The 7,037-nt window shown below is 42.5% G+C and overlaps 1 protein-coding gene across 3 annotated transcripts in view; it reads left to right on the top strand.

Annotated features, from left to right (window-relative positions):
* Window positions 1-7,037, top strand: part of LOC104850992 (sp110 nuclear body protein) — a 40,208-nt gene that overhangs the window by 548 nt on the left and 32,623 nt on the right. The gene's annotated exons all lie outside the window — the stretch shown is intronic.

Here is a 7,037-nt window from a genome sequence, read left to right as displayed (position 1 = left end):
CTCCCTCTCCCTCTCCACCTCTCCTCTCTCTCCCCTCCCTCCGCTCCTGTAAAATAGGGCTTTCCAGAGAGGCTGAATCAGTGGGACTTAACAGGCCACACAGTAGAAGCTCCCCTGCAGGTCAACTCTGACCTTCTTGCTGTCCTTGTCCGCTGTTGTGCCCCAGCCCTGAGTCCCCGAGAAGATCACTACTCATGTATGCAACACACAAGAGCACTTTACTAACACAGCATGCAGTGGGTCTGCCAATCAGAGATTGGAGACCTCGAAAAGCAATTTCAAGCCGCTTTTATAGGGTTTGGGATACATTAGTCTTTTTGTTTTGTTTGTTTGTTTGTTTTGGTTTTTTGAGATAGGGTCTCACTATGTAGTCGAGACTGACCTGGAACTCACTATGTAGCCCAGGCTGGTCTCGAACTCGCAGCGATCCTCCTGCCTCAGCCTCCTGAGTGCTGGGATTACAGGTGTGCACCACCACAACCAGCAACATTAGTCTTAGTAACAAACTTTACCTCTATTATGATTGGTTAGTTATTACATTTAAATCCTATTGGCTATTGTTGGGGTGCTGAGCTATCCGGGTGGCGGAGTTTCAAGGATGCCAGGTGGTCTTATCTAATGGTTTTATACATTCTGTTGTTTTCTCAGGAACTAGTTTGCTTTGTTCAGCAGTCACAAGACGATTGGGTTCATTTTTAGGTCAGGCCCAGTATGAAATGGAGCCTTTTATTACAATATGGAGTTACTCTGGCCTCCACATTCCCCCCTTGAGTATGGAACTTTGAGCTCAATCGTGGGCTCATCATGGGCTCATATATTATATCTTCTATCTCTGGGGGAATTCCTTGGTACTGTGATTTTAGCACCAAGAGTTGCACTGCTGGTACCTGTTCTTTGACAAAAGTGACCAGCTTGTTAAGTATGTAGGGGCCAAAGGTTAGTAGCAAAATCAAAATGACTAAGGGTTCTATTAAGGATGAAACCAGGGTAGTCATCCAGGGGGTTACAGGTTGAACAGGGTATTACATTTTTTTTTTCTGGTGTCCTCAAGTACTTGGGAGACTCATAACATGGTCCACAGTCACCCTTACCAGGGCAGTGTCTTGCTCCAGTTGTAGTGTAGTCCCCATAGCAGGTTACTGTGATAAGGTCACTTTTGACTGGTGCCTGCCATGTCATCTATCCTGTTGATTCGCAGCCCCAGGCCTTACAGAAGAAGTGATCCGGTCTTCCACACTCACATTGTCTCTGGCATGACCTGGAGTGTCCTGGGCAGACATAGAAGTGTCTTTTGTGGGCGTCACCTCAATTTACAGGAGTTTTACATCCATAACCAGTGTGAGGAGGCTGCAGTGGTCGAGGGGGCCATTGGTCAGCTGGATCCCAGTCTGTGGTGACTAGATCACAGAGGTCAACTTGTAAATCTGGAAACCAGGAGGTAGGAGAAGCCAGCTTGGGAGTAGAATTTGCTAGAGCCCGTTATCTTATTATAGATGATCTAAGTCACATTTAAGGGTTGGTGTGGACTCACTTTAATAGAGAGACCTGTTGGATCAAAAACAAACAAGCAAGTTAGAAACAAGGCAGCTAATCTCCAACGTTTTGGTCCTCTATATCGGGGGCCTCTCTCCTTGGTGTCTGGCTTCTTTTTGTTATCCGAAGTTTGAGTGTGGGTTGGTTGGGTGTCGTCGGATCTTACAGTCTGTTTGGGGCATTGTCCCCATTGCCTTGACTTGGTTGTGATGAATATATGCTGGAATCCCATCAACCTTTACAGCCGATGGAGTCACAAGGATCACGGTGTAGGGCCCTTTCCAACGGGGTTCAAGATTCCCAACTCAATGTATCTTTACCAGTACTGAATCACCCGGCTGGAATGGATGGGCCTCTGGTGGTGTTATTCCTGTAAAGGTTGCTTTTACTTCGGGCCAAAGGGCCTCCTGAGCTTTAAACAATGCTCGTAAGGCAAAAAGAAAGTTTTGATTATCAAACTCAAGTAACATTTCGGAGCGTATATTAGGGAGTAAAGGTGGGGACCTAGCATACATGATTTCATAAGGGGTTAAATTAAGAACATAGGGAGTATTTCTTACTCTAAAAAGAGCACAGGGAAGGAGAGTTACCCAATCACTGCCAGTCTCTAAGGTTAATTTAGTTAAGGTTTCCTTTAGGGTCCGATTCATTCTTTTTACCTGTCCAGAACTTTGGGGATGATATGAGCAATGTAATTTTCAATTAGTCTCCAAACTTTAATTAGCCCTTGGGTTACCTGAGAGATGAAGGCTGGTCCATTACTATATTAGCTGTTTCATGTTTAGTCGGGTATGCCGCAGTCCATCCAGAAAATGTATCTATGAACACTAATAAGTATTTATATCCATACATACCTGGCTTAATTTCAGTAAAATCTATTTCCCAATTTATCTCAGGTTTTGATCTTCTCATTTTGGTAATTGTTTGTATAGATCCATGTTTTGTATTAACCAGCTTGCAAGCTGTACATTTATTTATAACTTGGTTAAGTTTTGGTCCAAGGCCAAAGATCTTTACAGGGGACTTTCTTATTAATTCTTTAATTTTTCTTTTTCCCAAATGTGTTGACTGATGTATCTGTTGGAGCAAACTTTGTGCATAGTTAGAGGGCAAAAGAAATAACCCCTGAGAATTAACATACCAGCCATTTTGTTGCTTCTTATATCCTGATGATTCCGCATATTGTATCTCTATTTCCTAATATTTAGGTTTTTCTGGCAGTATAGGTTCTATTAGGCTGGGCTGGAGGGCCAGCGCCATCGTAGGCCTTATAGCTGCACCCTTGGCTGACTGGTCTGCAAAATTGTTACCTTAGGCTATTGAGTCTCTAGTCCTTCGATGTCCAGAACAATGCATGATAGCCACACGATGGGGTATAGCAGCCAGTAAGTCTAAAATCTCTTGTTTATTCTTGATGGTCTTTCTCTTGGCTGTTAGTAGTCCTCTTTCTCGATAGATGGCCCCATGAACATGAATGGTCACGAATGCATAGCGACTGTCCATGTAAATGTTTAAGACTTCTCCTTGTCCAAGTTGGAGGGCTTTGATGAGGGCTATTAATTCAGCTTTTTGAGCTGATGTCGCAATAGGTAGGGCCTCTGTCCAAATTACCTTAGTCTCTGAAGTCACTGCTGCTCCAGCATGTCTGACTCCGTCCTTCATGAAGCTGGACCCATCTGTGAACCAATTTGCCTCCGGTTCTTTCAGCGGAATGTCAGTTAGATCAGCTCAAACACCTTGGAGGCTGTCCAATATGGTCTCACAATCATGTAGAGGACCTTCTAAATCTGGACCCAGTAGCAATGTTGCCAGGTTGAGAGTTGTTGCTTTCTGAAATTGGACTTGTGGAGGGTTTAAAAGTAAGGCCTGGTATTGAACTAGTCTAGCATTTGAAATCCATCTATCTGGAGGGCTCGCCAATATTCTCTCCATGGCATGTGGGGTGGTGATTGTCAAATTTTGGCCCATGGTCAATTTGTCCATCAATTTTGTCCCATCTTTAGTCAGAAGTGCTGTGGTGGCAACAATGTGCAAACATGGTAGCCATCCGGCTGCACTGCATCAATTTTTTTTAGACAAATAGGCCACTGGCCTTTTCCAGGGGCCTAGTGCCTGGGTCAATATTCCTTTTGTAATTCCTTCGTGTTTATATATAGTTGAAAGGGTTTAGAGACATCTGGTAAAGCCAGGGCAGGTACCTTAAGTAGAGCAGACTTTATAGCCTTAAAGGCCTTTTTCATTTCATTTCTATTTAAGTGGGGATTGTTCCCTGGTTGCCTCATTTAGAAGTTTTGCCAATTCAGTGAACCCAGGAATCCAAAGTCTACAAAACCCTGCTGATCCGAGGAACTCTCTTACCTCACGGAGATTTGTTGGTTGTGAAATCCGAAGGATGGTTTCTTTATGAGCTGTGGACAAGTGACATTGTCTCCCCTTGAGTATGTAACCTAAATAGGTTACTTCTGATTGGCATAGGTGGGATTTTTTTTTTTTTTAAATCCGATAACCCAACTTGTCAAGGGTCTGTAAAATGGCCTCCGAAGCCCTTGTGCATTCTTCCATAGTCTGTGTAGCCAATAACAAATCATCAACATACTGTAGAAGAGTCACGTCTGGGAACATTGTCCTGTACTCACCCAGGTCATCGTGGAGTGTTTCATCAAAGATGGTGGGCGAGTTTTTGAAACCCTGTGGGAGTTGAGTCCAAGTTAATTGTCCATTGAATCCCTTCTCTGGGTCTGTCCACTCAAAGGCAAAGAAGGGCTGGCTTTGTTTTGCAGTGGGAGGCAGAAGAAAGCATCTTTCAAATCAAGCACCGTGTAAATCTGTCTATTTTGGGGTAAGGAGCTAAGAAGAGTATAAGAGTTAGGCATAGTAGGGTGAATATCTTCCACCCGTTTTTTATTTACTTCTTGCAGGTCTTGTACTGGTCTGTAGTCCTCCGAGTTTGGCTTCCAAATGGGGAGCAGTGGTGTGTTCCAGGCAGACTGGCATGGGGTTAAGAGCCCCATCTCTTTTAGTTTCCGGATATGGGGCATAATTCCCTTTTTGGCTTCCATTGGTATCGGATATTGTTTAAAATGGACCAGGTGCTATGGGCCTTGAGCTGAACGATTATCAGAGCACAGTGTTGTGCAAGTCGAGGTCCCCCGATTTCTGCCCATACTCCTGGAATTTCTTTTATCCATTTTTTAAGGAGTGATTTGTAGCTCTTGATCATTAGGCAATGGGAGTTCCTGTACAAGCTTATATTCATCAGTTAGATTAGGGTTAGAGCATGAATTGGCTCATTATTCTTATCAGAGAGAGTTACTTCATCCTTTTTGAAATAAATACGAGCTCCCACCTTAGTTAATAAATCTCTTCCCATAAGGGGATACGGGCAATTGGAGATAACCATAAATGAGTAGGTCACTTGTCCCCCCACCCCGTAGGTCCTCTTTTCTCTTGGTAGTCCACGTATATTTATCTGTTCCAGTGGCCCCTTGGATCCATGTAGATTTAGTGGACATGGGTCCCCTGGGCTGTTTCTGAATAGAAAACTGAGCTCCGGTATCTACATGGAAGCACACAGGTTTTGGGGAGGGGCTCTGAAGCCCATTCTCTCTAGTCATTCAAATCAGTTAACTCTAAAACTTCTGCCTTAGTTTCGTTGGTACCCCTTTCTTTGAGCAGTGGAGGGCACTCATGCTTCCAAAGTCCCATCTTTTTGCAATAGGTGCACTGATCTCTCGGCAATCTGACACGGGGTCTTTTTCCCAATTTTTCTTTCCTTGCATTGTAATCTTTATGATCAGTCCCTTTAAAGGCTGAGGAGGCCAGCAACACTTTTGCAGTTCCTCTAGCCTGCCTCTCTTCCAGAGGGTCCCTGCTATTATACACTTTTTCAGCTATTGTTATTAATTCAGTCAGCCTCTTACCTTTAAAGCCTTTAATTTTCTGTAGTTTTTTTCCAGATATCAGGAGCTGAATGACTGACGAAAGCCATGCAAACTGCTGACCAGTTATTTTCTTCTTCTGGGTTTAGAGGCGTATATGTCTTATATGCCTCTAGAAGTCTCTCAGGAAGGCACTCGGAGTTTCTTCAGGTCCCTGTCTAACCTGACTTACCTTGGGTAAATTTGTGGGCTGCCTTGCTGCAGTTCGGAGACCCCCCAATAGAGCCTGGTGGTAAGATCGGAGCCTCTCCTTACCTACCTCAGTATTGGGGTCCCAATCCGGTCTCCTCAATGGAAACCCAGCTTCAAGCTGTTCAGGGATAGTGGTGGGTCTATAAATGTACCTGTAACCATAAGTAGGTGGAGCAGAAGAGAAGGGAGAATACCTGGACCAAAAGTTTATTGTCATAAACAATATGCTGGAAAACTTGCATGGTCAAACAACATGAATACATTTTGTATACCAGAAAAGTAGCAATATTTTGAAGATAAACATGTTATAATAATATATTTAGAACTCATCCCTTTGATGATAACCAGTGCAAACATTTTTGACAACATATTTAACGAGGCATATCTTTCTATAAGGCTATGAAATTTATTTGGGTGGCTCCCATTAGTGAACAAAGATCAGAATAAATTTTCTGAGTAGCTGCTTCTTTATTTACCAACATGAGTATACTCAAACTTAAAAGTTTATATTTAATTATCTTTAAATTTTTTAATTTAACCTATAAAGCCAGGTTGTAAAAATCAACAATCTACTTGTATTTGACATCATTTTGATCAAAAACATAACTGGACAAATACTTTTGAACATTTAGACAAACAAACATATAAGACAATTTAAACTAGAGTGCACTCAGATGGTTTTGACCAATTGAATTATAAAATCTTTTAGTTACAACTAGTCAAAACATTTACAGTTCAAAATTAACAGAGATCTCTTGAACAATTAGGGTTAAAGAAATGAAAACTCTTCTTGACTGTAAATGTAAACCTTTTATAACAAACTTCAGCTTAAAGTGTCTTTTTTTCTGTTCTCAGATTGTTACATCTTAAAATTTGACTGGCTGCCAATAGAACAGTATTAACCTTGAGTTTTTAGAAAAGGGCAAGTTAACCCCATAATCACAGTTCAAGAATTTGCAATGCACAAGAAGTGTTACCAAAACTAAATAGTTTTCATTAGCAGCTGATTATCACAGAGCAGAAGTTGAGCAACTCCTAGGCTGTGTTGTTTTGAAATCTCTTTCTTATTTATGTGGAGTCCAAGGTCAGCTGCAGTCTGATGGGCCTCCTGGAAATGGTCTAAAATCAAGGTGAGGTGGGTAGATGAGTTCCCTCCCATTTTATCAGAAAATTCAATAAAAGCAAACAGACAAACAAGGGAACAAAAGAGCCAAACAGAATGTGAGACAAACAAACTGAAAGAACCAAGGACTCTGTTGGGGAATCCCTTTAATTTCTTCTTCCGAAACCAGAAGAACTCTGTCTCCACCAGAGGGCCCTGAAGCAACTTCGGGGTCCTGAGGAGGGAGTCTGAACCCACCCCCCCACCCCCCC

This window comes from Fukomys damarensis, unplaced genomic scaffold (assembly GCF_012274545.1).
Source record: "Fukomys damarensis isolate Sample0158 unplaced genomic scaffold, DMR_v1.0_HiC HiC_scaffold_16, whole genome shotgun sequence".
Classification (NCBI taxonomy): Eukaryota; Metazoa; Chordata; class Mammalia; order Rodentia; family Bathyergidae; genus Fukomys; species Fukomys damarensis.
The sequence above is the reverse complement of the archived record's forward strand: the minus strand, read 5'-3'. Positions and strand labels throughout refer to the sequence as shown.